Below are 9,543 nucleotides of genomic sequence, written 5' to 3' on the forward strand. Positions count from 1 at the left end.
ATCACAAGAACGTTAAATAATAGAAATTAATCTAACAACGATTTAGATACGAAACTAGTATTGTTAGATATGTCTCGAAAAGTTGCGTGGAATGGACTACTCGAACGTGTCAATCAGATACCAGACGAAGAGGTAATCATCAGATTGGTTGAAGGGCAAAATAGTCTTTTCACAAATATTCAGACCTGGAGTTCCCTTAGCGATGAGAGTGGCTGCAATAGCATTATCCTAGATCTTATATCATAGATGGGATCGAGAGGATAAACTCTCTCTCTTTTCTTTTCTCTTCATTCTTCTTTTCACTTCTTCTTTCTTCCTCTCTGCCTCCTGTTCTTCTCTGCTCGTGTTCTGTGAGAAGAGTTTGTGAAATATAAGAGAAACTTAATGGAAAACATGGCGAGTTGGTCGTTGGTGATGATGTTATGTTTGTTTGAGCACGGGATGAAGATGGTAGAGTTTTTACTGTCAATTGAAGATGTGATTCTTGAAGTTAGGGTTTGAGTGGAATTGAGATGTAAATCGTGTTTCTGATAGATAAATAGGAAGAGGGTTGTTGTTAATTGCTGTTATTGAGTGGTTTCGATGGTTGAATCAAAGTTAGGGTTCTGTGAGTTGAAGATGATGATTTGATTGAATGAAATAACAGGAAATTAAGGATGGGTTTTAGGAACAGATCATGAAGAAGAAGTTTGTTGTGTTATTTGGGAATTCGATAGGAGAAATTGAAGAATTAGGGTTCATGTGTTCTTCCCCAAAGTGGTTTTAGGGTTTCAGTAGAATTGGATTGGGGGAAAAGCAATTCAGTGGATGCTGATACTTGGGTAAGTCTTTAAATTGATTTAGTTCTAGTATTTTAATTTGGATGGCTTTAATTATTGAGATTGGGTGATTATGAATGAATATGAGTTTTAGATGATTTAGGTTGAAGATGTGGTTGTAGTTTAATTTATAATTGATTAACAAAGTATTGTTGATATAAAAAAGACTCAGGGAGTTGATGTTCTTAAATATTTGATTCAGATGAGTTTACTGTGAAATGTGAAGTTATGAATCACTGGTAGTGAATGTAAATTGGTATGTGTTGGGCTGGTGCAAGGATAATCTGATGAGGGTCACAGTTAGATGAATGTGTAGACTGCTTCTGTAATTCAGGGTTAGGCTTATATCTTGAATTGCAGTTAATGAATTTGGTGAAGTATGAATGAGCTGAAGTGGTATTGGTGTTTATGAATGTATTGTCTGGATAAAAGTGTAGGTAGGATAAATGAGTGTAAATTGAACTGGTGTTTCAGGTTATCGTGGTGATGTTTGTCGAATGGTAATGGTGACAGGAACTGAAATGAAAATACTAGATTAAGTTACAGAGTTGCAGATACTATCAAGAGGTGGTGGTAGTTTATGTATGTATGCTTGCAGGGGTGTAATGATTGTTGCAGGACGTGAATGTTCCTTGGTTGTGTCTGAAGTTGTAGGGATGCAGTTATAACTAATGGAACTGGTGAAGTGAATTAGATACGTGAATGTTCCTTGCAGCTATGGGGTAATTGGTTGTTTGGCAAGACTCAAGAGTGAGTTATAGTTGTTTACTGGAACTGAGATATGTGGTGATTGAGTTAAGTTTAGCTGTGTTGGTGCTGTAATATACAGGTGAAGGTTGAGTTGTTGTGGATGTTAGTTTTCGTAAGTGATTTACAAGGGAAATGAACTGTTAGTGCTGGTAAGCTCAGGTGTAGGGGTTGCTGGAACTGGAACTGTGGTTAATGGATGGTTATGATCTCAACTGAAGTGCAGATGGAGTCTTAAGGTTATGGTGTAGTTGAAATGAAAATGATGAGGGAGCTGAGGTTAGGTTTAGGCTAGATGGACAAAATGGTTGCAAATGAAGTTACTTTTGAATTGAGATTTGAAGTAATGAAACTGAAGTTGTAGTTGTAACTTAGTTATATTATATCTAGAATTGCAGAGAAGTGGTTTTAGGGAATCTGGTGGTGTTATTGGTGCAGATGAAGCGAGATGAGTTGTAGATGGAATTGAGTCACTGTCGATGGGTTGAGATGATGGTTGTTTGTGTGTTGAGATGGAAGATATTGTGCTGTGAATGCTGAAATGGATGTTGGTATGAGTAGTGTAGGATTATAGTTGTGAGTTCAGTAAAAGCTTAAAGCTGCAACTGCAGGTAGGCTGTATTACCTTTGTAATTCGATTTGAAGTTTATTTGAATGATTCAACTGATGTATTATCAGTTTTAAATTGGAACTTGAGTTAGAGTTGTAGAGTTAAGAGTTTTGGTGTTGCACAATGATTGTGCATTAGCTTTCTTTGGCCTGAGCAATGGCTATGGCATATGTACAAGAGTTGTGGCCTTGTGCCATTCAGCCTAGTCAGGATCTGACTCTAGCTGACTTAGTCCATCTGACTGAGTTGAATCGTATTGACCCATTGAGTTACTTGTCTTGACCCGAGTTGACTCAGTTGACCGATTTAGACTTAACCATTGGACCGGGACTTGACCTTGACTGGACGTTTACCGTTAATTGAACCTTTGACTGTCATTGACTGTTTGTTGACACTGTTGGATTGGGCTTTAGATTATTGGGCCGAATTTAGTGAATTTGGGCTTAGGGTTAGCTTTACTAGTTCGACGATTTGGACCTCTTATGGTCCGAATTAGCCTTTGGTTTCTTCGACAAAGTTGTAGATATTCACAAGACTTATCTAGTGGACTAGAGAAACAACCTAATTGAATTATAAAGCCTTTATTTATGCAAGAGATGGATAATGAAGATATGTAGAACCATAAATGGGCTTAGAACCATTAGATATATTTCTATGATTCTTGTGTGAGCCATTTTGGTTAGATTCTTAGATTTCTTGTATGATTAACAGTTAGTCGTTATTAACAACGGTCGATTCGAAGAGTGAACCAGTGGATCGTGGATCTCGAGATAGGCGTGGCTTGTCATCAAAAAAGGTGGGAATACATTTGACTCTTTTGTAACCATTGTTGTTTCTTTTACAAAAGTTTATGCTTAACAAACTCATGCATTGTCTGTCTATGCATTCCATGTTTTGTTTAAATTGCATTACTATATTTCTGTTGATTCTTTGAATCTTTCCATGGTTTGGAAAGGACTTGTAATGTTGTTTGTCATATGAATTGTTATGGGAAATAAGAATTTCCACGTGTGGTATATAGGATACACTCCTTAACATTTATACCTAGAGCTTTTATGATATATTGGTCGACAGTTTGCGAGTTCGGAATTGTCGACATCCATATTTACGATTAGGTGTGGATTTGCGAGTTCGGAATTGCACAATCATAGTATACATTGTTTGAAGAAGGAGTTTGTCCATATACATGTTTGTTTACTTCTGTGAGGATATGCTCTTTCGCATTTATATCTACATGAATTCAACTTTTATGCTTATATCGGTCGACAGTTTGCGAGTTCGGAAATGTCGACATCCAATTTACGATTAGGTGTGGATTTGCGAGTTCGGAATTGCACAACCATAATATAAATTGTTTGAAGAAAGAGCTTGTCCATATTCGTGTTTGTGTATCTCAGTGACTTGGTCACTATTTAATGTCTGGGAAAACATTATTGTTTTTCTTAATCTTGCTTATGATTACTTAGAAGTTAAATGTTAATTATACTCACTTTCAGTTTTCAGAGACAGAGCAGAGTTGCGCAGCGAAAGCCACAAGTGTTGACTCCGTTAATTAGTTAACTTCTGCTATGTTATTATGTTGTTTATTGTATCCGTAAACCAATTGACTATTGTATATGTATCATTTGAGAGAAGTTCATGTATATATATTCTGACCGGGGTTAGTTTTGGGATAAGTTTTGTAGCAGATTTCTTAATTGAATGTTTAAGTATTTGAATTAGATTCGTAATGCCTCTTTATTTAGTTAATCTCTTAGATTAGTCAGCTGCTAGCTTAGGGGGCGCTACAATTACCATCAAACCTAAGAAATTCGACTATAGGCTTATGAGGATTAGTAATTTGATTTAAGATTTGACGGTTACCTCCTCCATTGCTACCATCTTCTGACTTGTTTCGCGAGTCAGATCCAGTAGGTGTCTGTAGTAAGCCATCACCACCTTTAAGTATGTTGATGATTATATCCTCCATTGACTGCATCTCGATGTTTGACGAGTTTGAAATTTTACTCTGGGTCTTATCAAACTTCTTAACGATTTATTCATGAATTTTCATCAAAGTGTTAAAATTCTTGTGAAGATCATCAAAGTCTTTCTGATTAACCATAGTTTACAGGCCACTCAGATCGATTGCTCTTGATACCAATTGTAAGGATCCACCTTACAAGTTAGCACAAAAACAACTCAAAATCTCTAAGGATAGAGATTGGATTGGGAAGAACAGAATTTAGAGAGAGAAAGATAACTTTTCTGATTAATTTTTCATGTACTTCTCACAACTACATAAAGAGAATAAAAGGATAACACAAAAAACAACTCGTGCAACTCGCACGATAACTGCTAAAAACACCTAATTAAACTGAATTAAAACTAGTAGCTACTGGGTGCCATAATAAGAAGGGACAACCCTTAACAAGACTAACTTTAGCAACCATGATGAGCTTAATTGGGTCTTGATATTTATGCAACAGTTGGATCAAATGGATGCAGATTCAGATGACAACAGAACGATCACCAACACCATGATACAATTATACACGGGCCAAGTTCCGCGAGATCCAGAACCAGGAATTATATTGAGAAGAAGATATACATGGAGATTTCGAGAGGAAGGTCACGAACAAATGATTCGTGATTATTTTGTTAAATAGATGTGTATACTCTGATCAAGACTTTCAACGTCGCTACCACAAGCGATAACACTTGGTCATGCGGGTTATTGGAGAGATTTGTCCGGTAAACCCTAAATTCAACTAGCAAATTGATGCACGAAACATACGAGGGCATAGTGCTGAATAAAAAGGTCACTACATCCCTAAGGATTCTAGGTTATGGTTTGCCTATGGATGCCTGTGATGAGTACATTCATATGGCCAACAACAACATACGATAATCTCAAAATATTTTGTGAAACTGTAGTCAACCATTTTGGTACACCTTTTTTACGTCAACCGACTACTAGCTGAAAACAAGAAGAGAGGCTTTTCAGGAATGCTAGGTAGCCTTGATTGTATATATTGGTTGTGGCATGGATGTATGTATGCTTGGCATGGTCAGTATAAGAGCCAATACACAAAACCAACTGTGGTTCTGGAAGCGAGAGCTTCTTATGATTGTTGGATATGGCATGCTTTTTTTGACCTCTCGGGTTGGAACAACGACATCAATATCTTGCACAAATCACCATTGTTCGAAGAATTTAAGTATGAAAATTCTCCAGCTGCTGGCGGACAGAATTTATCCAGCGTGGTCAACTTTACTTCAAGCTTACGATGAGATACCTATAAATGAGGAATTTTTCCATGCTCAAATGTTGTTTAACAAAAAACGTATAGCGTGTAGAAAGGATGTGGAACGGGCATTTGGAATTTAGAAGCGAAAGATCCATATAATTTGTGGACCATATCTCTCGTTTAAACCAATAGAAATGAATAGAATTATGCTCACCTGTATAATTTTGCATAATACGATAATCGAGAAAAATCGACGGGATAAAAATTGGGTTCATTATCCAGATAAAGTTGTGTTCCTTCTTTCTCTATAGATTCTATACTACGCTATGACATTGCATGGATTCATTCACCCAGTGAACCTTGGTTGGTTAAAATTATGATTTGCCTAATTTTATATAAACATGTTGGTGGAGGCTACATGAGTCGCTGATCAATTTGTTAATAATCTAATTTTCACCAAAAGTAGTAATATCTCATGGAAAGATCGAGCAGGTGCATTATTGTTAATTAAGGTGTCTAACAAAGATTGAACACCAGGTTTCATTGATGCTTTTTGTCATGCTAAAAGAATGTAAACCTTTACATAAGAGAAGAATAATGTACTTCCTTAAGTCCTTCCTCTTTGCACGAAATACTCTTGGAGTTGAGTAGTATAAGATTGTGGAAAAGTGCAAATCTTTGAATAAAGGATATTAATCACACGCCTGCAAGCATAGAATACAAACACATCACATACTTCAAACGAATTTCGTAGTTTGTCCTGACGAAATTTAGTCTGAAAGTTTAACAATATGGATACGGATGAGTTCTGGATTTGAAATTAAAAAAGACTTGCTAGAAAATTAGCTCAAGAAGGGGGAAGATCCGATGGATTAATTAACATGGCGGAGTTTATGGAACATCAGAAGATCGTCGAGAAGCAAAGAGCGGTTGATATGAAATTTGTTAATAACTATGACAAGCATAACATTTTTTAAGCCGACACTTCAATTATGAACCCCCACCAAAACATGTGTGGCAAATCGAATTTGACAGGCTTCAAGCATGAATTGAACAACTATCGGTATTTAATAACAACCAAGGTGGTGGCGATAATGATAGGGATGACTTCGATGTTGTAGAACCTCTAGATAATTGATGTATTAATTTGAAATGTTGCATTTTAATTTGAAATTTTGTTGCTTAATATTAGTTTGAAATGAAAAGTTGATTAATTCAGAATGTTGTTACAGTCTACTTAAATAAGTTTCACTCATAAACAAACTACAACCAAATTAACATCAAATCTTTAAATTAAAAGACATAATTTAATAATTACGCCCACCCGCTCTTCCATACTCTGCCGAAAGATTAACTCTCAGATCTTCTCTTAAACTGTCATACATATTATGGTTCTGAATGTAATTAGTAATTTTCCCATAATTTCTTGCAGGAAAGCCTCTTTGTGGTTGAATTTCAGGGCTCCGATCTTCATCTTCATAGTTAGTCCACTCCTTATCGCGACGAGTTCCTGAATTACCATGTTATAGAGAATTATGCAAGTGAGCATAGTCTTGTGCATTTCACGGGGACTTAAACCATGATATGGCCCACAAATGATAGCGACTTCCTCTTCAAAATTCCAAAAGTGTGTTCCACATCCTACCTCAACGCCATTTGGCGTTCGTTAAAATGCCAGTATGAATGGCTAATGTGATTTCAAGTTGTTGTAGTAATAATAGGTTCGTTGGGACTTGTGAAAGCAAAAGATTTTAGATTTAATGAAATTTAAAAACAAACAAAACTTAATTCAAGATTATTAGGAATAACCAAGACACTGATTCCACTATCACACATGGATAAATTATGCCAAATAATCCAAAACTCTAATTATCTTTTAAGTCCCTTATTTCTTAATTCACAAATAATCAAACATATGCTCAAATATTAATTGTATTCCGCAAGCATAGACTATCAATTGATGAAACAAAGTATAATCTATCAAATTGAATCACAAGTAATTAAGAAAATTATGTAAACATTTAAAAACTCTGCAAAAACAGTGATTGAGTGAATTATAATTAAAAATTAGAGAAAATGAAATAGTTACCCATTATTCGTGTAAATAGCTTCATCCATTTCCTTGGTTAAGCGAGAATTTAGCCTCTCATCATGTTGGAAACACACTCAGAATTCGATTTCATTGCTCAAAAATGGTTTACAAATGATGAAAAAGGAGAAATAATTCAAAACCGGGTTTGTAACAATTATATTTGTTACAAACCAAAGAACGATACAGAGGATGTGTCACTGTTACTGTAGCTCTAAGACTGTCGCTGAACAGTCGCAAATACTATAGCAAAATAAGACTGCTTCTTGAGGTCTTATGTTCTTCGTGTTCTTCAATGGCAGCAGCAGCAGCATGTTTCTCTGGTGATCGTATTTCGCCTCTGTGATGTTCCAAATCCTTCCCAAACTCTCTGTAAACCTTCTATTATATTCCAGCACCTATTTATAACCCAGCAACAACAAATTCTCACGTAATAACTTCATATAATTCTCCATTACTCGGCATTATTCTTCATGGCCATTTTAGGAAATAATTCAAATTTTTGATCTCTACACGCGTTCTGAAGCTTCCAAATTGCCATATTTAACTCCTTCACACTCCAAATAGTTGTTAGGGTCTTCCAAGCACGTGCAAACTCCTCTGCTGCTCGCGCAATCTTGTGAATATCTCCTCCGGTGAGTATCTCCCTGATTTCTTCGAATCTTGGTATTCAACCCAACTGGATCGAAACCAACACATTCATAATCCCTGTCTAGCCCATAGGAACATACCCAATCAATATCAGCTCTTTAGTCTCCCTAAAACTCCTTCAAAATCGCAACCCTAAACTGCCAGTTTTTGACTTCTATTTTCCCGGCAATTTTCAGATTTCAAATGTTGAAGATGAGTGCCCCTTATCCGAGACCTGGGGTGCGAATAACAGGTGGCGCCCTGGTATGCCCCTTAGTAACTGGGTGCCCCTTATCCAATCTGAGAGTCCGCATATCAAATATCCTTCGGGGGGTGTTCCGCATAATTTTTCGAGCCGATTTTTCCAAAAATGTTTATTGGCCAAAAATACCTACACACACATAAAACACCATAATTAGTACAAAAATCGAGCACTAACAATACACACACTGAAGACAATTCAGACACAAAAATGTGTCTATCAATGGCCCAATGCAACGGAAGGGGGATGACGGTAACACTGAACCAAGGTTGGCCATTTGGATAAACACCATCCGCAAGGTAATATCCATGAGTGTACTGATGGCCGTTGATTATGAAACGGATTTGGGGAGAAATTAGATACTTTATATCTCCAAACAGAGGCGACTTGTGAAAAACATTAATATCATTTCGTGAACCCGGGAGACCGAAAAAGCGTTCCATATCCAACAATCATAAGAAGAAAAAGCTTCACGGATAACGATTGGTTTCAGATAATGATCGTTATATTGACCGACCCAATAAACAGGGCATCCCTTCCATGCCCAATGCATACAATCAAGACTACCTAGCATTCCTGGGAATCCCCTATCCTCATTCTCCCTCAAAATTTTTCTAAAATCTTCCTCGGTTGGTTTTCGTAAATACGTCGGACCAAAATGATTAATTATTACTTCGCAAAACAATGCAAGGTAAGTGGATGAAGTTTCTTTACCCATACGAAGGTAATCATCGTTCGCATATCATGGTTTGTCATAACCTAGAATCCTTAGATCCGAAGTAACTTTTTGTTCATGACTATGACCTCTAATATTTAGTGCGTCAAACTGATAGTTAAATTGAGGTTCTACTCGACAAAGATCGTCAATAATCTTTTTCACCAGGTGTCGAGGCATGCGAAATCGATGTTGGAAATCTTCTTCAGAATACACACAATTAGGAAAAACATAATCGTGCATCAACTTCTGGTGGTAAAATTCCCATCCTCGATACGTATATATTCTTGAGAATATTTCTTGTGGATTTGAAAATCTAGGTATTTGGCCCGAATGTACAAGCATCAGAGTGTCGATTAGTTGTTTATATCCAGCTTCCTCATCATCAAGTTATTGCAACCTCCGTTGATGCATTTCTTGCTGTAATCTGAACCAATTCATA

General features: G+C 36.6%; 1 long non-coding RNA gene across 1 annotated transcript; it reads left to right on the forward strand.

Moving 5' to 3' along the window:
• The first annotated feature begins 286 nt into the window (after positions 1-286).
• Positions 287-3,712, forward strand: LOC113275468. The gene is made up of 3 exons (XR_003323601.1): positions 287-2,176; positions 2,887-2,971; positions 3,672-3,712. It is a non-coding gene; the product is annotated as an uncharacterized LOC113275468 (long non-coding RNA).
• Positions 3,713-9,543: the final 5,831 nt, after the last annotated feature.

Source organism: Papaver somniferum, chromosome 4 (genome assembly GCF_003573695.1).
Source record: "Papaver somniferum cultivar HN1 chromosome 4, ASM357369v1, whole genome shotgun sequence".
Taxonomy (NCBI): domain Eukaryota; kingdom Viridiplantae; phylum Streptophyta; class Magnoliopsida; order Ranunculales; family Papaveraceae; genus Papaver; species Papaver somniferum.